Raw genomic sequence first — 24,129 nt, 5'->3', positions numbered from 1 at the left:
TCAATGGCCAGGGAGTATAACATCCCTGACAAGGCACAACCCTGACGTATGCCCCGACAGACCCCAAAAGGAGCACTCAATCCACCGTTAATTTTTAGCATACTCTCAATGTTTCTGTATAGTACTCGTATCATATTGATAAAAGACGGCCCAAAACCCAATAATTCAAGTGTGCGCCACAGATGGTGGTGTTCCACTCTGTCGAAAGCTTTTTCCTGGTCAATAGATATGAGACCGACATCAAGCCCTTGAGTTCTGAAAACAGTTAAAATATCTCTAATTAAAAAGACATTATCATGTATAGACCTGCCAGGCACACAGTAGGTCTGGTCCTGATGGACTACCTGCCCCATCACATCCCTCAGTCTGGTAGCCAAAGTTTTGGAGAAAATTTTAAGGTCCGTGCAAAGAAGACTCACTGGTCGCCAGTTTTTAATGTCCTGCAAGTCACCCTTCTTAGGCAGCAGGGTGATCACCGCCCTCCTGCAGCTTAGGGGCAAGAGACCATCAGTCAAGCTCTCATTGAGAACTGCCAGCAGATCCGAACCCACCTCTGTCCAAAAGGCCTTATAAAACTCCACCGGTAGACCATCAATACCAGGGGCAGTACCACCCTTCATGCCTTGTAAAGCAGCATGAAGCTCTTGCTCTCCCAGTGGTTGTTCCAGTTTGTCACTAGAGCAAGTAGAGATCTTCCGTAGTCCTTCATAAAATCCTGCTGCCAGTTCTCCATCGTCTATACGCTCACTCTCGTACAGCTCAGCATAAAAACGTACAGCCCGCTTACGGATCTCAGTGGGTTCAGTCAGCTCCTGTCCATCTTCAGCACGCAGGGAGTGCATAAACCGGCACTGACCATTCTTCCTTTCCAGACTGAAAAAAAATTTTGATGGGGCGTCCATCTGTGTTAGATTCTGGAACCGAGAGCGAACCAGAGCCCCCTGTGCCCTGACACCCAGGAGATCGCCAAGAGCATCCCTTTTAGATTTCAGAACCCGGGCATGATCCCGGTCTCCAGTGCAGTTCATCTGCCTTTGAATTTCTAAAATTTCACTTTCTAATTTTTTTATAGCCCGATTAATATGCTGCGAAACATTGAGAGTATACTGCTGGCAGAGCTGCTTAATTTCAACTTTCCCATAATCCCACCACCCTCGCAGATTATGGAAGAACTGTTTTTGGGTTCTAAAACCAGTCCAAAACACAGTAAAAGCTTTTTTAAAATTCATATCTGACAACAGGGAGGTGTTAAAATGCCAGTAAGCACTTTTAGGCTTAAGGTTTGCAATAAAAAACGAACACAAAACCAAACTGTGGTCTGAAAAATGGACCGGCGTAATCCCACACCCTTTAAATATATTAAGATGATGTTTAAAGCAGTAAAACCGATCTAGTCTGGCCAACGCCACATAACCGTCCCTCACATGGGCCCATGTATACTGTCGAACTTTATCGTTAAAAGCTCTCCACACGTCAAGCAAATCATGAGCAGACAATAGCTCTTTAAGAGCGCGCTGAGATGCAGCGTGAGGTTCGATGTGATTCCTGTCCGTATTATCATCCTCAGTGCAGTTAAAATCGCCCCCCATGATCAGATAATCATCACAATTAAGTGATTTTAAAGCTGTGTTAACAGTGTTAAGAAAAACCACCCTCTCAGCTCCAGAAGTGGGAGCATAAATATTAAAAATGGCAAATTTAAACCGCTCAAACTGAGCACGTACAAACATACACCTCCCTGCCATCACCTGCTCAACCTCACACAAGACCGGCAAGAAATGCTTAGCAAAAAGAACGGCCACCCCACCTCTGGTCGAGCTCATGTGGCTAAAATAAACCTCCCCTTCCCATTCCTTCTTCCAGTCGACTTCATTAGCCTCGTCACTGTGCGTCTCTTGGACAAGCACAATATCAATGCCCTTCTGTTTAATCAGTTCAAATAACAGAGCTCTTTTCTGTACGTCCCGCGCCCCATTCAGGTTTAGAGAGCCTATCTTAACTCTACTCATAAAAAGAGGAAGGTGGTCAAGGACAAGCAGCAGCAAAATAAAAAGCAGAAAATAACTATGAAGTTTCAAAACCATCATCTTTAAGAAGTTCTGTTCTCAATTTTTTAACCAGTTTTTTAAGTCTGTAGATTTCTTGTACCGTAAATTTATCTTCGCTATCCCCTCTCATAAAAGTCTGTACCGAGTCAATGAACAGTTTACGATCGGGAAAGTACTCTTCTACAACAACCCCCTTCATATTCTTGGTCTTATGCAGAAAAGACCGTATCTTGTTAAACGCATAGACACTTCTTCTACTCCTTTGACTCAAAGCTTCTGGTAGATCACCATCAGAGTCATCCAGAGCAGAACCAGTCACAGACCCAGAGTCCTCCACATCCTGTACTTTCCCCTTTTTAACACCTGCCTTAGCCCTCCTCATTTTCCTTTTTCCTGACTGCACTCTGAACACAGCCTCCTCGGATACAGAGTCTGTTTCCATAGCCTCCCCTTCCACAACTAAACTAGCAGCAGCTTTAGGTTCCTCACGTCCCTGATCTTTAGCCGTAACATCATCAGGCAACGCAGCACACCCGGAGACCACCAAACTACTGCCAGAACTAACGTCAGCATTTGTAACTGAGGTAGGGTTCTCCCCTGCACTAATAGTTCCGTGACCTGTCTTTTTTTTCCTTGGACTGCTTGGTCTAGCCTCAGTCCTACCCTCTGCTGTAGGCTCTGACCCAGTCCCAGCCCCAGCTTCTACAGTAGGCTCTGACCCAGTCCCAGATCCAGCCCCACCCTCTACGGTAGGCTCAGGCCCATTCCCAGACCCAGTCTCACCCTCAACGACAGGCTCAGGCCCATTCCCAGACCCAGTCTCACCCTCAACGACAGGCTCAGGCCCATTCCCAGACCCAGTCTCACCCTTAACGACAGGCTCAGGCCCAGGCTCAGCCCCATCCCCCGCAGTAGGCTCAGGCTCTTCTCTTGAGGGCTCAGACCCAGTCCCAGCACCTGCACCGGTCCCATCAGGAATAGGGCCAGATACCCTAGAGGAGCTTTCACCTGCCCCAAAGGGACATGAACGCCTTAAGTGCCCTTCCTGTCCACACCCAAAACATTTCATCGTGGCAGATGTTGCAAAAATAGTATAATCAAAGCCATCAATTCTGAATTTAAAAGTCACATTCAGTTCTTCAACACCATCCTTTAAGATCATGAACAGCTGGCGTCTGAAGCTGACAACGTGTCTCAGTAGAGGGCACTTAGAACTTATTGGGATCATTCTAATATCGGACACAATCTGTCCGAACCGGGCCAACTCTGCAGTCAGCGCCTCGTCTGTGATAAACGGTGGAAGGTTAGACAGAGTGATCTTTGTAGCAGGTCGTGTGAGGGGCAGCACAGGTGTAAATGTGCCCTGAATAACCACACCATTCTGGACCATAGTGTTAACCTTCTCAGGACTATCCAAAAAGATCACAATTGCACTGTTCATTTTAGCAGCAGACATCACACTTTCATGACCTATAACCTCCGCCACAGCCATGCTGCACTCATACACTGAACACCTCACCTCGGGGGCTATTTTTATACTGTTTTTACGAGAAAGTCGAAAAAGACGAGCTTTCTCCGTCGCCGTCATGGCGACCGGCCAAAACGCCGGCATCGTCGCCACGCGCACCCCGCGCTAAACCCAAAAAACACACTGTAACAAACACGAACAATAACTAAACTAACAAACAACCAACAAAGACAGAAAAAGATAGAAAAGTTCAGAATTCGCTCACCAACAAACCGCCAAACTCACTCACACACCACTCGCTCACACACCTCCACTCACACTCGCGCATGCGCACAGAGAGAGAGAGAGAGAGAGAGAGAGAGAGAGAGAGAGAGAGAGAGACAGACAGAGAGAGAGAGAGAGAGGGAGTTAACACTGTGCATAAACACAGTTGGTGTTATTTGAAAATGCTTAAGAACAAAACAACAAACAGAACAACAAGTAAATAAAGGATAAAAAAGTAGAATCGAATATTATAAAGGGAACAAAAGGAAGGTTAAAGAAGAAAGAGGAGAAAAAAAGAGAAGAACAAAAGCCAATAAAGAGCTGAGGTGTTCGGGTGGAGACGTGATTATTGCCTTTCAGTCATTTCTCTCTCCTCCGTCTGCTCCTCTTTTCTCACATCAGCTTATATTTCACTGTCGTTTCTCTCTGGCGCGGGACGGGCATAATCAGACTCTCTCTTCCCTCTCTCTCTCTCTCATCTCTCCTGCCTGTAATTTCCTGTCCTCTATAGCGTCCCCCCATCAGCAGGTATAGACACATATGACACCAGACAGCATTAATGAAAAACAGACAGAGAGGGAGAGAGACCATCTCTACTGCTCTACTTTCATCTCTCTCTCTCTCTCTCTCTCTCTCTCTCTCTCTCTCTCTCCCTCTCTGTGTTCTTATTGCCCCTCTCTTTATCTCTCACAGTGGTGCTCTCTCTCTGATTGATATTCACCCCATTCTCTCTCTTTCTCTCTATCCACTTTTCTATCACTTTTTGTCTAAATTCAGTTTCACTCTCTCTCTCTCTCTCTCTCTCTCTCTCTCTCTCTCTCTCACACACACACACACACACACACTTTCTCCCTCTTTTTCTCTGGTTTGTGGATTCCATTGTTGCTGTATATCTAGTGTAAAATCTGGGGCAGTGTGGGATGTGTGTGTGTGTGTGTGTGTGTGTGTGTATGTGTGTGTATCTTTTGTAGGCTGTTGGTTGTGAAGTGTGTAAAGAGTGTTTTTCTAGAGCCCTGTGGTTCTAGAACTATTTTCTTGGTCAAACATTTGATGTAAATGTCAGGCTGATGTCTGAAGTGTGGTGTGGGAGGGATGTGGGGAGGTTGAAGACAAACACACACTGCACGGAGAAATAAGAGCACAAAGAGAGAAGCAAGAGAACAGAGTGAAAACAGCTAAAACCAGAGCTTCTGCTCCTCGCTCCTCACTGCTGTGCACTCGGAGTCGGGGTGAACAGAGAGCGGCTCATTATCATTTAAAGGAACAGGCGCTGAAAGTGGGCGTTCTGAACAGGTTTAAGCAGCGAGGAGATGCTGCTGTGGGGTTTGACCCTTGTGGTGTTTTGACCAGGTCAAAAACAAGGCACAGTCTTTACAGTCACTGTATTCACATGGCCTGACTCCCCAGAGACACTGACCACACACAGAGCCACACTGACCAGGTACAGACTCAGCGCCCACAGCCTGGCCGTACAGACCGACCTCTACAGACGGACCTGACTCCCCAGAGACACTGACCACACACACAGAGCCACACTGACCAGGTACAGACTCAGCGCCCACAGCCTGGCCGTACAGACCGGCCTCTACAGACGGGCCTGACTCCCCAGAGACACTGACCACACACAGAGCCACACTGACCAGGTACAGACTCAGCGCCCACAGACTGGCCGTACAGACCGGCCTCTACAGACGGACCTGACTCCCCAGAGACACTGACCACACACAGAGCCACACTGACCAGGTACAGACTCAGCGCCCACAGACTGGCCGTACAGACCGGCCTCTACAGACGGGCCTGACTCCCCAGAGACACTGACCACACACAGAGCCACACTGACCAGGTACAGACTCAACACCCACAGCCTGGCCGTACAGACCGGCCTCTACAGACCGACCTGACTCCCCAGAGACACTGACCACACACACAGAGCCACACTGACCAGGTACAGACTCAGCACCCACAGCCTGGCCGTACAGACCGGCCTCTACAGACGGACCTGGCTCCCCAGAGACACTGACCACACACACAGAGCCACACTGACCAGGTACAGACTCAGCACCCACAGCCTGGCCGTACAGACCGGCCTCTACAGACGGACCTGACTCCCTAGAGACACTGACCACACACACAGAGCCACACTGACCAGGTACAGACTCAGCACCCACAGACTGGCCATACAGACCGGCCTCTACAGACGGACCTGACTCCCCAGAGACACTGACCACACACACAGAGCCACACTGACCAGGTACAGACTCAGCGCCCACAGACTGGCCGTACAGACCTGCCTCTACAGACCGACCTGACTCCCCAGAGACACTGACCACACACAGAGCCACACTGACCAGGTACAGACTCAACACCCACAGCCTGGCCGTACAGACCGGCCTCTACAGACCGACCTGACTCCCCAGAGACACTGACCACACACACAGAGCCACACTGACCAGGTACAGACTCAGCACCCACAGCCTGGCCGTACAGACCGGCCTCTACAGACGGACCTGGCTCCCCAGAGACACTGACCACACACACAGAGCCACACTGACCAGGTACAGACTCAGCACCCACAGCCTGGCCGTACAGACCGGCCTCTACAGACGGACCTGACTCCCTAGAGACACTGACCACACACACAGAGCCACACTGACCAGGTACAGACTCAGCACCCACAGACTGGCCATACAGACCGGCCTCTACAGACGGACCTGACTCCCCAGAGACACTGACCACACACACAGAGCCACACTGACCAGGTACAGACTCAGCGCCCACAGACTGGCCGTACAGACCTGCCTCTACAGACCGACCTGACTCCCCAGAGACACTGACCACACACAGAGCCACACTGACCAGGTACAGACTCAGCACCCACAGCCTGGCCGTACAGACCGGCCTCTACAGACCGACCTGACTCCCCAGAGACACTGACCACACACACAGAGCCACACTGACCAGGTACAGACTCAGCGCCCACAGACTGGCCGTACAGACCTGCCTCTACAGACCGACCTGACTCCCCAGAGACACTGACCACACACAGAGCCACACTGACCAGGTACAGACTCAGCACCCACAGCCTGGCCGTACAGACCGGCCTCTACAGACCGACCTGACTCCCCAGAGACACTGACCACACACACAGAGCCACACTGACCAGGTACAGACTCAGCGCCCACAGACTGGCCGTACAGACTGGCCTCTACAGACCGACCTGACTCCCCAGAGAGGAGAGACATTGCCAGCAGTGCCACAGCTCATATGTCCCAGAGCTGTCATGTTCCTTGATGTTTGCTGTTCTTTTAGACTGCTGTTTTATCATTATTATTATTATTATTATTACTTTATTTTTAAATAATCAATACTGTTGTATTAACGCTTTGGCAATACTGTATCTAAATATGGTCACGCCAATAAAGCTGCTTATTGAATTGAAATTTTCTTGAATTGCGAGAGAGAGAGAGAGAGAGAGAGAGAGAGAGAGAGAGAGAGAGAGAGAGAGAACACATTGCTGCCAGTAGCTCATCTAATGAGACACCTTGTTATTGGCCAGAGTGAAGACCTTAACATTTAGACCACAGACAAGATCTTAACACACACACACACACACACACACACACACACAGATGGGAGGAGTTACAGTGTCTGGAAATTCAAAGAGTGCCTGCAGGTGATTTTTGCTAAAAACCTGAGGGCTCTCTCTCTCTCTCTCTCTCTCTCTCTCTCTCTTAGTGTGTGTGTCCTGTGGTGATGGTCAGACTTTTCCTGTGGAGGAACAACCTGTCCTCTGTCCTCCTTCTCCTCCTGGACCCAACAAAACAAACACAGGAGCCGGAGCGCTAACCTCTGCTAGCCTAACATTACAGGACCTGACTGAGACCCCCTTCTCTCTCTGTCCTGCTGTGCTGGTGATGTAGGGCAGGCCTCTGTGTGTTTCTGTGAGGTGTGATTAAACAGATGGGTTAGGTTTGTGTGTGTGTGTGTGTGTGTGTGTGTGCGTGTGTGTGAGTGATGATTCCCCAGGTGCTCAGTGTGTGTTCTCTGTTCTATTGTTTAGCTCTGTTAATAAGTCCATTTCTGCATGGTGCCACACACACACACACACACAGTCTATAATTGCTACACTGTTTAGAGGCTGGTCCAGTTGTTGGACAATGGCGAGTTTGATGCCACCAACAGTGGATGATACACATCCTTAAGGCCAATGCTAGGCATGTGTGTGTGTGTGTGTGTGTGTGTGTGTGTGTATGTGTATGACCTGCAAACCTCCCTCCCCACTCCAGCTCAGACCCAGATTCAGAAGACCAGCACTTCCAGCCCAAATCAATCATCAACTACGCTCAAGCCCCAAAAAGAATCCTATACAGCAGCTGATGCAGCCCCAGGACACAGCCCGACTCACCACAAACACCAGAGGCAGCCCAAAACCCACCTGCTGTCTAGGCTTTTACTACAAAACGTCTGCAAACCAGAGGACTGACCTCAGATCAGACTGGCCACAGGACCTGAGAGAGAACAGACGGTAGAAGAGATGCAAATGGAGAGTGGGGAGATTATAATCCAGTATGATTACAGGAGGTGTGCCTGTTTTCCAGGAGAATCGGGGAGGTGCAGAAGGAGAAGTTTAGACAAACACAGTACACCCCCCCCCTGTTTTAACACATACATAAAAGACATGAGTGCTATGAGCAAACAGCACCAAAGGCTGAGCTCAGCCAGGCCCAGACGTTATTGTGCTCCATCCACTGTCAGATCAAAACACACACTTCACACAGAGAGAGAGCGGAGCAGCTCCACCAGCCTCCAGCCGCACACACAGCCTCCATCTTTAATGAAGCAAAGGCTGGGGTTAAAACCTGATGTAAAGATGTGTATTCATGAAAGACGGTCATGGTAGACCCTCTCCTGAAGACGCCCTGCCGGAGGGTGGATGAGTTTAACCCCTAAACTCAAATGTGATAGCTGACCTGTGGCGTTCTTAGAACAGTCTAACATCCATTAAGATCCATTGTGTGTGTAGGGCGCCCCCACTGGACTGGGTGTGCAAGTGGAAGGACAAGGGCGTCTATGCATTTACCACTCATTTATGAAATGGCATAATAATTGATTAATAAAATATAATAATAATAATCATTTCAATGGAAGTTCAACATAAAAATGTGAGTGTAGATACAATGCTCTAACTCTCTCCTTTATCCCTTTACACTTCTGTTTGTTTCTCTCTCTCTCTCTCTCTCTCTCTCTCTCTCTCTCTCTCTCTCTCTCTCTCTCTCTCTCTCTCTCAGATTATTCACAAAGCCCCTCTTGAGATCAATGGCTGTTGAATCTCAGAGAGTCAGAGCTGGCTTTGGCCCAAAGACTGAGAGACTGAAGCCCAGCTTTAATAAACACAGCCCCCAGGTCTGATCTGCCCCAAAGGAACAGATAATACTTTCTTACACACTCACACAGCCTGCTTTGTTCTGTCCTTCCACAAAAACACACATATCATCTGACACACGGCCGACTCAAACCCCTGATCCACACAAGCCCCGAGGTCCAATACATCCCGCCATACAATGACACATGCCCCATACAATGCCCCAAAGTCTCAACTCCAACAAAGAAGGCTGGACTTTTCTGCCCCAGATGAGTAGCACTCTGTTGTGTAGTGTCCCTCAAAGACCAACGGTGGACTATTAGTCTGATCTACACAACCTTAGAGGCTGACAAGCTTCTATACAACAAGCCCATGTATGTTCAGGTGAGAATGTCCAAGAAAGTAATGCCCCAAAGGGATATCACAGTGTCTTAACTGCAAACAATGTGAGTGACATCGTAAATAAAGGGAACACTCCCATTATACTGGAGAGAGGTGACTTCACTGGCCATAGGTGTCAGCCAGCAAGGAGACACAGCCATTTTCTCATGCTCCAAGTGGACACTCTACCATTTTGCCTGATACCTAGCTGTTTTCTGATTGGTCAGATTTGAGGCACAGCCTGAAAGCTTGTGCTGTGGACAGGCTAAAGGCTTTGCATTTAAGACATGGTATATTAGTTTTCCTACAAAAAGTCTCCTATAACTCAAGGACGATGAGTGTGGTCTACCCTGCCCTTTAGGCTTAATAGCTAATGCCCAAAAGGAATGATCATTGTTTTACAAGCTACAAATGCTTCACATTTACAATTGAAAAAAAGAAAAGGCATGGCACTAATCTGAGTTACTACTGAACTGCCCTGTAGGTGTAATACCTTCATACATAATGCCCCAAAGTACAATTAAATAGATCTCATCTACACAAAACCTAGAATGATGACCATATACCTGATCTACACTGCCCTAGATGTTTTATAGGTCTTCTTTCATACCCGTGATTATGCCTCAAAGGAATAGTACATCCAATCAGCTCAAGTCTCCTATGGCTCTAAAAACAAAAACAGAACATTAGTCTGATCTACACTGCCCTAGATGTTTCTAAAGGCATGTGATGCCCCAAAGGAATTATATAAATATACACACCCAGAAACAGGGTATCAGGTATAAATAAGGCCATATCTTGTGTGATATAAAGACTTAATAGCTTCTAATGCCCCAAAGGAATCAGAATCATAGAGACATGATCTGATCTAGACTGAAGCCCTAGAGGTCCCTACAGGTATGCCCCCCAAAATATATATATTCAGATTTTAAATTTTATTTATTTAGTTATTTTTTTTATTTCCTATGAAAGTGAGTGAAAGTTTTCTCCTGTCCTAAACACAAAAGGCTACATTTTAGTCTGATCTACACTGCCCTAGAGGTTGAATCGCTTCTGCAAAGGAAGTCCAACAATGTAACGCCCCAAAGGAATCATAGTTCTTACATATAGAGGGCTAAAGTCTCTTATAGCCCTAAGAACAAAGGCCAGACATCAGTCTGATCTTCAATTTCTGAAAGGTCTAATAGCTTCTGCAGAGAATGTCCAAGCATGAAATGCCCCAAAGGCAATCTTACAGCACAAGAACATAGCCTTATTGGCCCCGGGTGGATAAAACCACACACACAAAAAAAAAACACATGATACATGTCTGCATGGAGCACAAGTCTGGTACAGCTGGGTCAGTATACATCTGTGTGTGAGTGTGTGTGTGTGTGTGTGTTCACTGGCAATTAACTTCTACATTCATTTGTCATGATATAATAGTGTATAAACTAATTAAAGGGCTAATATCAGTGGGTTATTGCAATAACCGTGAACTGTGTAGTCTTTAATGTAAAGAACAAGCAGCTATAGGCCAGTGGAGTAATTAATTAATTAATCAAGCATCACTTTAATTACAGCTAATGCATCAGCCTTTAACTTTACACAGTGAGAGTGTGTAAACAGGTGTTGGTTCCCATGTTGTGTTATATACCTCTCTCTCTCTCACACACACACACACACACACACACACATGAAAAAGGGCTATTAAGAGGATCGTGGTGAGTGTCCTTGTGATGTCAGCGCTGTTACATTAGTACAGAACAAACCACCCCTCATACACACACACACACACACACACACACACACACACACACACACAAACATATATAACAGAAAAGACCAGCACTCTTCTCTACACTCCCCTCTTCCATTTTCTGCAGCACCTTTCCATCGCTGACAATTTAAGTGCTTCAAGCATCAGCATCCCTCTCCCAAACTCGCCATCAAGCACACGCACACACACACACACACACACGTCTCCAGAGAAGGGAACAAAAGCAGTCGAGGAGATTGACGAGCTGCTGTGACAGAAGACAAACAGCTCAACGAGGAAAAAGTCAAAGGCAAAACTGAGCCCACACTTAGCCCTCGGCTCTGAAAAGCTATCATCAGAACAACGCCCCCACCCCCAGAGTAATCTGTCGCCTAAAGCCCCCTCCAGAACAATCATCTGCAGCAAGAAATAAATAAGTGGTACGTTTCCTTGTTTCCATATTCACTCTCTCAGTGGGCTGACCGGGGGACTGTCCACCGATATTCAGCTCAAGTCCTCTCGTCCAGGGAGAAGCCCGGGGTGTCACTGAGACGTGGGCGTGAAGCCCCACTCTTGTGTATACCCTAAACAAGTCACTGAGGGGGAGATATATCATCACACACACACATCCAGTGTTGGTTATCTACGGGAATCTGTGAGTTGTTTTGATAATAGTGGTTGGGCAATGATCCCGCAGAGCCTTTAAATTGGGGTGAAAGTGTACAAGTGTTTATTCAGTACACAGGGCTTATTATGTAAGGGTTAAAGCCACTGTCCCCTCGTGATCATACCCCACTCCTGACTTTTAGTGGGTGGGGTTAAATCTGCCTCAGAACCAATCAGACTTAGCGTTACTTGATAAAGCAGTACTTCGGATCACTCGGGCAGAGCAGCGCTAGTCACCTTTCAGCTCTTATCCACTGCAGGGGCGTCCAAACTCGGGTTAGCTCCAGAGGGTTTGTCGTTGGCGGTATCTTTCTGCTACGTGTGCTGCACTGTTTATGTTGCCATGGTGACACCACTGTCAATCATCCTGTGATTTGATTCGTCCTAGCAGCTCAGAGTAGCAGTATGTAGGAGGGTGTAGGAGTGTTTAAACCTTACTGAATGCTATGGAAATTAACCCAAAAATGTAGATTACCCTTGATAAGCTTTAGCCAGATTCCATTTACACTCTTCACTACAACGTATCCTCAGTGACCAGATCACACACATCACTTCTCTTTCTCCTGCTGGAGCTCACCAGTGCGTTATGCACTACCAAATATGTGTAGACAAAGCTCTGTTTGGCGACTGCTATCATTTAGTCAGTAGTAGTCAGTAGTGCTGCTACTGTCCTGTAACTGGAAGCCTCTCTACAGAGAAGTGCAGTCAGGAGTTAAGTGCCTTATTCCAGGGCACTTCAGCTGTGGATGTTGAGGGAGAAGGAATCACTGTTCCTTTCAGTTTCCCCTCCCCCATTTCCAATGGAAACATAGTGGTTTCCTTAACCCTTAGATTTATGACTAATTCACTAAGAAAAGCTCAAATTAACACAGAAAAGTACCACCTTAAATACATACTGCAGGGTTTCCTCACCTCCTGTCAACATACGTTTATTTAACAGCAGCTCATTAATTATTAATGATTAAAGACTATTTTAGGCAGCATTTTAAGCGAGTGTTTTTCTTTATTGGATTTTTGTGTGATCTCATAAATAACAATCAATTTAATCCATTTTTTTTAGCTTAGTTTCCATTTTTTGATACTGAAACACAAAAAACCCCAACAAAATTGTAGTTTTGTAAATAATAATAATAATAATCTGTGAGGAGTTGGTGTGTTCTCCCTGTGTCTGTGTGGGTTTCCTCCGGGTGACTGTCTGTGAAGAGTGTGGTGTGTTCTCTCTGTGTCTGTGTGGGTTTCCTCTGGGTGACTGTCTGTGAGGAGTGTGGTGTGTTCTCCCTGTGTCTGTGTGGGTTTCCTCCGGGTGACTGTCTGTGAGGAGTGTGGTGTGTTCTCCCTGTGTCTGCGTGGGTTTCCTCCGGGTGCTCCGGTTTCCTCCCACAGTCCAAAAACACACGTTGGTAGGTGGATTGGCGACTCAAAAGTGTCCGTAGGTGTGAGTGTGTGAGTGAATGTGTGTGTGTGTTGCGCTGTGAAGGACTGGTGCCCCCTCCAGGGTGTATTTCTGCCTTGCGCCCAATGATTCCAGGTAGGCTCTGGACCCACCGCGACCCTGAACTGGATAAGGGTTACAGATAATGAATGAATGAATGAATGAATAATAATAATACATAAAACTTATGATTTCAGGCCATATTTATATAACATCATCCCTACTCAAGGATTTGCACTGGATTTGTGACCTCACAAATCACAGTGAATTCAAAGCTCACAGCTTTCTGCAGTTCAGTGCTCACGTGTGGACTGTGTGGAATACAAATGACATAAGACGGTATAATTACAAAAAACTATGCAGCATTTCAAGCCATTTTCACACCAAGGCTTCCCTCCACCTCGGGCCAATCAGGCCAAAGCCCAGAGACCATCACAGCTCTAAACCACCTGCAGCCCCCTCAGGTAAACACACTGTAAACCCTTCAGCCTCGTGACTCGTCCTGGTGGGAATAGCACAGGATGAAACGTAGGTGGAGGTGTGGACTTGAAGGAGCAGAGCCCTTCAGCCGGAAAACACCTTCTCCTTCCAGGCTGACCTCAGAGAGAGAGAGAGAAAGATGGGAGGAAGAGACTAACTCCTGAGATAGGCTGTCTGTCCCTGAGGACCTGGCCTTTCTTCAGACAGGACATTCAGGTGACCGCAGCGCTGAGGAAAGACATCTATTTTCAGCACCATCTCCACACACCTCTGCCTCATGCACACACACACTCTCACTCACACTGTCACTCACACACGCTTACTTCTGTCCTTGGTTATTGTAACTGTTGTCGTATGAGTCGTACCCTTGGTCATCGTAGGCCGTTCCATATCCGTCGTCGTATTCCTGCAGAGAGACAATCAGAAGAGTCATCATTAGGAGGGGGGTTACGATTAACATTTCTACTCCATTCATTAATTCCCTCTCAGAGTTCACACAGCAGACCCTGGGTGCTGTAAACAACATACACACTAAGGTTGGAATTTGGAAGTCTGGAACTTGGTTATTGTGTGGAATAACCTCATTATTTCAATTTCTGGCCCGAGTTCATGTTCCCTGTCAGCTCTCAGGTGTGAGCTTTTTCCATGGCTGAGCAAATGGAAACTCACAGTGCCTTCTGAAAGCAGTGGATTGATCAATGGTGCTCACTAAAGAGTGTTTTTCAGAAACAGTTCAGACTCTGAGAGAATTAGTGCCTTAATGCGTTTCAACACTTTTGTCTTATTCAGGGTTGTCTTTCAACACACACCCAATGCACTGATGGAGGAGTATACACACCATGTCTGGACATCAGTGCATGTATTTAGTGCATTTCAATGGGAACATGCAGTGTGTGGAGGAAGTGTGTAGGTATTTACCCTCAGACTACATTCACACTGTTTTGACAGATGATTTTTATTCAGTTTAAGTCTCTGACTTTTCACTAAAATGCATTTCAGCTTTAGCCTCGTTTTAATCATTTAATTGCTGTTGGTTTTAGTTGATGGAAATTAAATGTGGAGGTACTGTTTATACTCTTAATTACTAACAGCTTAAAAGTTATGTTACATTTAAAAACAGGTTAAAAAACAGGTTAAAAAAATTCTCAAAAAAAAAAAATATGGCTCTTACAAATTAAACATTTGCAGAAGACTCTTACGAATTAAAACCGAGTTGACTCCGAGAGTTTCAACTTGATACCAGTAACTCCCAGATACTCAAAGGATTGATTCTTTGGGAGTCGACTCCTCTTCATTATTTTGCCCGGCTGCTTTCCTTTGCCCTGACAACAGCGAATATTCTGAGCATTTTGCTGCATTTAATTCTTTGTGATTCACGGACAAGTGCAAAGCATTTTGTCACCGTTCTCATTTACGAATAATCATTTTAATAGAGTTTGTAATAATGCTGGGGGTGTAGGAGTGGTCAAGGAGCAAGGGGACTTTAATAACAAAAAACAAAAGGTAACTAGACAGAGGTAAGCTAACACCAAACAAAGCTAAACACTAAACATCAAACAAATCTAAACATCAAACAAAGCTAAGCTTCTAAACATCAAACAAAGTTAAACACTAAACATCAAACAAAGCTAAGCATTAGACAAGAACTATACAGAACAAAGGGGTGAAACACAGAACAATGCTAAGGACCAGTGACAGCAAACATACACACAATGGCCCGTTTGGCTGTTTCTGTACCCGTTTGGAAGCTGTTTTGATGGCTCGGGTTTTCCTGTTTACTCGTTTCCATTGTTATTTCTATATTTATATCTGTTTTTATAACCTACTAACCATCCATAGATCTATCTTTTAGATTGTCTCCGCAGGAATATTCATTACAGAGGCACTAAAACTGCCACCGGACACTGGAGTAACGTTCTTGGTGTAAGTTACTAAAATCCACTAAAAGCGGTAAGTACCTGCAATTCCATGGCTACTACTGGCTGTTTTGCCTGCTCAGAGTGTGGCATGTTTAGTTTAACCCCCTTTTCCACCTCTAGCGATAAAGATAGTGGTTGTATTTGCACTAAGTGTCAGCTAGTTAGCTCTCTGGTGGATAAAGTGGACCAGTTAGAAGTGCGCATCCGGAGCTTATTATTGTTGAGGGATAAACAGCGAGATTCAGTGTTAGCAACTCCGGGTGCCTTAGGGAGAGTTAGCACCCCCACGACTCCGGCGTTAGAGCCCTCACAGCGGGGTGAATGGGTGACGTCTCGGCGTCATAGCCGGAAAGCTAAGGCTGATGCTAACGCTGAGGCCAAAGCTAGCCCACCGGGACACCACGCTCCTCCGATTCGCGTGTCAAACAGGTTTGCCCTGCTCAGCGAAGCACCCGCTGAGGAGCCTGTTAAGAGTGCTCTGGTTATAGGAGACTCTATTGTTCGACACGTGAAATTAGCTACTCCTATCGGGAGCCAGAGCGCCGGATATTAGTGGCAACCTTAGACTGTTAGCTAATAGGAGACATTCGAGGGTAGTCATTCATGTAGGGGCCAATGATATTCGTCTGCGGCAGTCTGAGGTAACTAAGGGTAATATTACAGAAGTGATTAAACTGGCCCAGACGATGTCCGATGCCGTAATCTGCTCTGGCCCCATACCAATGCGGCATGGCGACGAAGCTTACAGCAGACTTTGGGCGTTAAACTGCTGGATGTCCAAGTGGTGTTCCGAAAATCAAGTGGGCTTTATAGACAATTGGTTACATTTTGAGGGCAAGCCTGGTCTTATAGGTAGGGATGGTATCCACCCCACGCGGGAGGGTGCTGCCTTACTTTCTTGCAGCATAGCACATAGTCTCTTAGTTAGTCAGCAGAGTAGTGTAGATAGCTGCTGACAATCCAGAGCCGGGACCAGGCCGCAGACAGACAGGCTAAACCGACCGTCTGCGAACTGTCTTGAGGCGTCACCCAGGTTCAACTGTATTGAGACTGTGTCTTTCCCCCGAACTAAATGTAAAAGTAGAAAAACAAAATCAGCCTGTTTCAGCAACCTAATCAATATTAAATCATACACAACACCTAGCAGCAACACCTCAGAACTAAAATTTGGGTTACTCAACATAAGATCACTAAACTCAAAAGCACTCATCGTAAATGATATTATAAGTGATCATAAATTCAATGTTTTTTGTCTCACGGAAACGTGGGTTAGACCAAATGAATATTTAGCACTAAATGAAGCCACCCCCCTAGGCTATAATTATGCACATAGCCCAAGAATATCAGGCAAAGGAGGTGGAGTATGTGTAATTTACCAAAATACCCTAGAAATTAGTCTTAAACAATGTGACACCTTCTCTTCTTTTGAGGTTCTCTCCACTATTATTACAAATCTGGTCACAAAAAAGGACGCATTTTTATTATGCAACATTTACAGACTACCAGGGCCTTACTTAGAATTTCTGAAAGAATTCAGCGATTTTGCTACAAACCTAGCGGTGTGCAATCATAAAGTTATAATTGTAGGAGATTTCAATATCCATTTTGAGAAGGAAAGTGACCCACTAAAAAAGGCATTTACCTCAATCTTAGACTCTATTGGTATTACTCAAAATGTAACAGGGCCTACACACTACTGCAGCCACACTTTAGACTTAGTTCTGACACTAGGTCTTAACATTGACAAAATTAATATCCTACCGCAATCCTCAGCAATCTCCGATCATTACTTAATTTCATATGAGCTACGTTTTAGCCATAATATATGTAAGAACCCTCGCTATTCTACAAGGCGTATAATAAAACCATCTACCGCCCTACAATTTATAGAAAACCTACCAGAACTATCGACCCCAGTTCCAACTCCATCAGACCCAATGGACCTAGATGTACTAACTGATTACCTAGAAAATACCTGTCGATCTACTTTAGAAAAGGTAGCACCACTTAAACATAAAAGTATAAGACAGAAAAAGCTCGCACCATGGTATAATGATAAGACCCGTACTTTAAAACAAACATTACGAAAACTAGAGCGGAAATGGCGTTCAACCAAGCTTGAAGTGTTCCATTCTGCCTGGAAGGACAGCCTTATAGAGTATAGAAATGCCCTCACTAAAGCTTGCTCAGCATATCTGGCCTCGCTGATCTCCCATAATAAAAATAATCCGAGAGCACTGTTTAGTGTGTTTTCTAGAATTACAAAAAATCAAGCAGGTTCTGAACAACTAATTCCAGCAACTCTCACCAGTAAAGATTTTATGGACTTTTTTAATAATAAAATTGAGAATATTAGACAACAAACTCAAGCCACAGGATCAAGTCCATCCTGGCTGCCACCCGATGTGAATGATATAAAACATAATATAACTGTAAAAGAAAGACTTGAAACCTTTTACCCACTCCCACAATTAGAACTAGAGAAGATTATCACCTCCGCAAACTGTACAACTTGCACACTTGATGCAATTCCCACAAAATTGCTCAAAGAAGTACTACCAGCTATTATTGATCCTCTTTTAACTATAGTAAACTCATCGCTTAGTCTGGGCCATGTACCCAAAGCTTTTAAACTAGCAGTTATTAAACCTATGATCAAGAAACCAAATCTTGATGCTAGTACATTGTCTAATTACAGGCCTATTTCTAATTTGCCATTTCTGTCCAAGATCTTAGAAAGAGCTGTGGCCCAACAACTTAGTTCATATCTACATAAGAATCATATATATGAAAAATTCCAATCTGGATTCAGGCAACATCATAGCACAGAGACAGCTCTAGTCAAGATAACAAATGATCTTCATCTTGCCTCTGATCAAGGCCACGTATCCCTGTTGGTGCTTCTTGAGCTAAGCGCAGCCTTCGATACAATAGACCACAATATTCTCATAGAAAGGTTAGAAAACATGGTTGGAATCACAGGGACAGCCCTATTATGGTTCAAATCTTACTTAACGGAACGTTATCAATACGTAAAAGTAAACAATCTAAATTCAAATTATTCTAAAGTAAGATTTGGAATTCCACAAGGCTCTATTTTAGGACCATTATTATTTACATTATACATGTTACCGCTAGGCACAGTTATAAGAAACCATGACATTAACTTTCACTGTTACGCAGACGACACACAATTGTATATTTCAGCCAAGCCCGATGACAAACACAGATTAAAGAAAATAACATAATAAATACACAGGACTGTGTAAAAGACGTGAAAGGCTGGATGTTGCGTAACTTCCTCCTTCTAAACAGCAACAAAACAGAGGTCCTGCTTTTGGGTCCAAAAGTGGCAATAAATAAATTATCAGATTTAATTTTAAATCTAGCTGACTTTCCAGTTAAACCTGGTTCAGCAGCAAAAAATCTTGGTGTCATAATTGACCCGGATTTATCATTTGATCAACACATAGGTAGTATCACTAGGACAGCTTTTTTACATCTTCGCAATATTGCTAAGATTAGAAATGCCTTATCCCTCCAGGACGCAGAAACATTAGTACATGCCTTTATTACTTCAAGGCTTGACTACTGTAACGCACTACTGTCAGGATGCACCAGCAGCAATTTAAGAAAACTTCAACTAGTTCAAAATGCTGCAGCTAGGGTCCTCACTAAAACTAGAAAATTTGAACATATCAGCCCAGTTTTATCATCACTTCATTGGCTGCCTGTTAAATTCCGCATTGACTACAAAATTTTGTTATTAACATATAAAGCTCTACATGGGCTTGCTCCTGAATATCTTCAAGATACAATTTCCTATTATGAGTCTCCACGTTCACTCAGATCACAGAATACTGGATTTTTAATTGTTCCCAGAATTCAGAAGGCCTCAGCTGGGGGAAGAGCCTTTTCTTATAAAGCCCCCAGACTCTGGAATGATCTTCCAGAAAATGTTCGGGACTCAGACACAGTCGCAATCTTCAAATCTAGGCTAAAAACACATTTGTTTAGTTTATCTTTTGGTAGCTAATGCTCCCCCATAGATAAAGGCGGCAGATCTGGGGGGTCCATGGACACAGGGAATTATAGTATACTGAGACGCTGGTGCTGTCGTCCCGCCGCTTCTCGCGATCACTCAGGTTTGTTGACGGTGGAGCGGAGGGATGCCAGTGTTTCAGGATGCTCCCGTGTCTGTGTGTCCTCCCGGTTCTCTCCTTTTAGTTAAAGCTGTCATAGTCAGATCTGCCGGAGTCATTAGCCACACTCTGGAAATTTTCATATTTTCTACTTTACAAACACAAAACAATTCAAAACTAATTCCATCCCTTTACATCTTTCCGAGTAAACGACTGCCCACCTGTCTGTCTGGACACTGATGGATGACTGTCGAGACCCTCCTCCACGCTTCAGACCAGCTGCCCACGCTCCAGCAACCACCAAGTGCCTTGAAGCTGTCCCTACACTGAAGTTCTCATGGACTACTAACTATCATCACCAGTAGATTGATGAGGATGGGTCACCCCTTGTGAGCCTTGGTTCCTTCCAAGCTTTCTTCCTCAGCTGGGGGAGTTTTTCCTTGCCACTGTCGCCCCTGGCTTGCTCACTTGAGGGTTTACATTTGTTTTTACATTTCATGTCAAATCTTTGTCTTACTGGAATTCTGTGAAGCTGCTTTGTGACAACATCAGTTGTGAAAAGCGCTATATAAATAAATTTGATTTGATTTGATTTGGCCCACAAACAGGAACCACTGACAAGGACTGTATAAAGACAACACAAACAAGAAACACCTGGGCACTAATTAAGACACGTGACACTAGAAACACAAGGGAAGGGTATCACATGACCAGGGTACAAACAGGAAGCAGACACTAGACAGGGGGGAACAGTCACATGACAAGGGGAGCACAAACAAGAAACAATACAGAACACAAAACTGACTATCCACAAGCATGAGCCTGCGGGGGGTCTCTAGCAAAGAGGATAGTGGACTGACACAATTAGCTTCGGTTTAAAGGTGAAAATAGACATGCTCCTGACTTTAAAGTGTTTTAAACCAGCCGTAACAATACTACCACCTTCTTTTTTCAAAATTCACTGTCCATTCCCTCAGCTCCACTGGCCACACAGGAGCTCTTTGTAGTTCTACAATTACAGACTGGAGTCCATCTCTTGCTTTACACTTCCACTCTGTTCTTCAATGGTCAGAACCTCCACAGAGCCGGTATGATTCGGGTGGTGGGTCATTCTCAGCACTGCAGTGGTGGTGTGATGCATTAATACGAATGGATCAGACACAGCACCTGCACCTAGAGATTTAAACATCATGTCCCAACCAAAAGTCTCCACTATCCACTGTAGTGGTCCTGACCTCTGAAGAACAGGGAGCACAGAACAGATGGACTACTCTGTTATGGCTGATTGCTGTGTAGGATCACTAACAAACGGTCATCAGACCGCCTGCCCGTATCCCCATCTCCATGTAAATAGAAGTGGAGGCCATGGGTGGAGTAAAAAAGGTGCAAGTTTACAACAAATGTAGCTGAAAATAATTGAGAAAGTATGAGGTCTGAAGTGGGCAGAGCATTCAGAGGAGTCAGGTCCAAGCAGCTGCAACAACACACACACAGTCTCAACACACTCTCCATAGAGAGGTTAATCTCCTCTGCTGAACCCCATCACATATTAATACTCAATTTGCCGAGGAGAACAGCAGTGTGGAGGAGTGCAGAGGCGAGAATGAATGTCACTCTGTATATCACAGATTAGATATTAACTCCAGAGACATCATTTGCATCATGTAGAACCACAGACATTTCCGTTACTGCCAGCTGTAACAACAGATCAGTGTGCACTGTAAATACCACCAACCTAAATATGACTTCACGAGGCAACAAGAAATAACGGCTTCAACAGCCAAAGGATTGTAGGAGTGAGGCTGGGACTGAAAGGCTACTGGGTTCGTACCCTGGGTTCTTACAGGGGGACAGAAAAGGACTGGGATTCTCCTTGGAAGTACCTTAAGAATCAATTCGTTCGGGAGTTGATTCCTGTTCACTAGCTGTGCACAGGAGAATGCAAACTGCCAAGGTCCATCACATCAGCTGACAGATGCTCTTACTAGGGTTATGCAAGCAAGGAAATGGGGGGCGTGGGCTGTTCCAACAAATCAAAGGGTGGGAATTACCTAGGGACAGAACCAGCGATTTCCTGGAGACAGGGCCAATGCTTGACTCTGCAGTCTGCTTCTTACTGTGTACTCCCCAGCCTTGTGGAGCAGTAAAAACACTCTCGGTCTTAGTGCTTCTCTTGTCCTCTCATCTCTGTTCTCCTAAAGCTAACTAAGACATCAAAGCTAAGCTGCTCTTGGGCTAATGTAGGATAAACGCTCCTTATGTTCCTCTAAAGACTCTGACCCAACACAACTGTTCTCCTCCCTCTCTCTCTCTCTCTCTCTCTCTCTCTCTCTCTCTCACTGTCTTATTTGGCTCCAAATCCATCTGCCCCCAATTCACACTCGTGAAATCAGCTCCTCCATGATTCAGTAACAACAGAATGTGCAAACACTGAGAGGGAACCAAGGAGAAAAGAACCCCCCCACACACACACCTCTCTCATCATAGCTATATTACTGGAACAGCATTAATGTCAGATTAGATGCTGGCTGCTGCCAAACTGCACCATTTGAATACAATCTTTCATCTTTTATCCAGGGCCAAGGTGACTTTTCCGCTCTGTATATGGTCTGTATGTCGAAAAAGTGTCTCATAGGCCTACTCCTTCATCATTGCTTCCCTCTGCTACACAGGCAGCAGGCCTTCAGGCCAGTGAGGTTTAATCACCTATCAATAAAGCAATAAAACATTATCTCACTAGCCTAAGCACAAAGAAACGATTTCCAGCGTTGGCACTGAACAACTTGATTATATTTTGTAACCACAAACACATTTAGAAGCTGTAGCACACTCCAAAAAAAGTTTGGACAGGGATGAGTTTCCCACTGGGTTACATCACATTTTAAGCATTTGAGAACTGAGGATACTAATCGCGGCTTAGATTTCGGCTGCTTATCTGTCATCTGATTCTACTGTACTGCGAAATAAGAGACAGATCTGGACCACAGGCAGAGGCCAGACCAGCACACTATGTGTCTAGAAAGCCACATTTTGTAGCTTGAGCTGAGTGAGGTCTGGATTTGTCTTACTGAAATAACCATGGACTTCCAGAAAAAGACGTCACCTTGATGGTAGCATTTGTATCTCTCTCTCTCTCTCTCTCTCTCTCTCTCTCTCTCTCTCTGAAATCCCAATATACACCTCCCCATCAATGGTATCTTTACACATTATATTTAAATCCCTCAAATTTTAGTCTTGAGTGAAAACTGGCTGAACTCGACACATCCAAACATTTCACTGGAAGCGCTGCTGGCAGAAGTGTTTTGTTTGAGCGTTTGGGAGAGGACATTACATGCAGAACTGAACAGATGTCACGTTACATTCACTAAAGCAGCGGTCAAAGCCAATATGGCCCCTCTTTTCTGTAAGAAGAATACCACTCTGAGAAAGATGGCTTTGCTGAAAGGCCTGTTTGTGTTTCTGCACTACATGTAATTTGTCAGCTCCCCTTTATACCCCATTCATTTTTTAGTCAGCTCCTGTCAAGGGAGGCTCTGTGTTCACAAACTGACCACTGATTAAAGGCTAGAGGATGGCAACTACAAACTGTAAACAAGCAGCTGAAGCTACAGCCGCTATGTACTGAAGATACAGAGGGCAGCCTTGGAGTTGGATTGAGGGGAAACACAGTTCTCTCTGGGTTGTTCACGTTGAAGGTCATCATGACTTTTAAGGTGGAATTGTAGGGTTGAGAAGAAAATGACAGTTGTTTGTATGTGGCTGAAGTTAACTTGTCTGTAAGTTTTTATTCACTGTGTGTGTGTGTGTGTGTGTGTGTTGTCAATAAATTGTCCAGGGTGTAAAAATGTACACTGTATCTCAATTTTTATTTTGTGACGAGAACTCAGAGATTGTCTAATTTCCACAAAAAAAAACGAAAATAAAAAAAAATGAATAAATAAATATAAATAAAAGCCATGATGTCACGAGCCTGAGGTCCCCATGTCGCACTGGACAATGAAGCTGTGGACCTATGGCCTCTGGAGGACTGGATCTCTATTTCATACTTTTGTGATGATTCTGATTGCTGGCTCTAATGAAAGGATATAGTCTGTGTTTTCAAAAGACTTTGCGGTAGTAACATCATGAGGAGGTATAAACTCTGAGGATGGTTACTTCAAAAAGGCAACGGCAATACTTGGTGGAGGCTATTGGTGGCATAGGGGACAGTATGACGAGTCAGAACACAA

The 24,129-nt window shown here is 45.1% G+C and overlaps 1 protein-coding gene and 1 long non-coding RNA gene across 2 annotated transcripts in view; one reads left to right on the top strand and one right to left on the bottom strand.

The window, feature by feature from the left end:
• sema6ba (sema domain, transmembrane domain (TM), and cytoplasmic domain, (semaphorin) 6Ba) overlaps positions 1–24,129 on the top strand; it is a 240,161-nt gene that overhangs the window by 67,296 nt on the left and 148,736 nt on the right. The window lies entirely within an intron of this gene.
• The window catches only part of LOC136678041 (uncharacterized), a 33,025-nt gene continuing 23,053 nt past the window's right edge, over positions 14,158–24,129 (bottom strand). The window contains exon 3 of the long non-coding RNA XR_010796456.1: positions 14,158–14,245. This is a non-coding gene — a long non-coding RNA (uncharacterized lncRNA). The remainder of the gene's footprint in view (positions 14,246–24,129) is intronic.

Source organism: Hoplias malabaricus, chromosome Y (assembly GCF_029633855.1).
Source record: "Hoplias malabaricus isolate fHopMal1 chromosome Y, fHopMal1.hap1, whole genome shotgun sequence".
NCBI classification, from domain to species: domain Eukaryota; kingdom Metazoa; phylum Chordata; class Actinopteri; order Characiformes; family Erythrinidae; genus Hoplias; species Hoplias malabaricus.
This window is presented reverse-complemented; position numbering and strand designations above follow the sequence as displayed.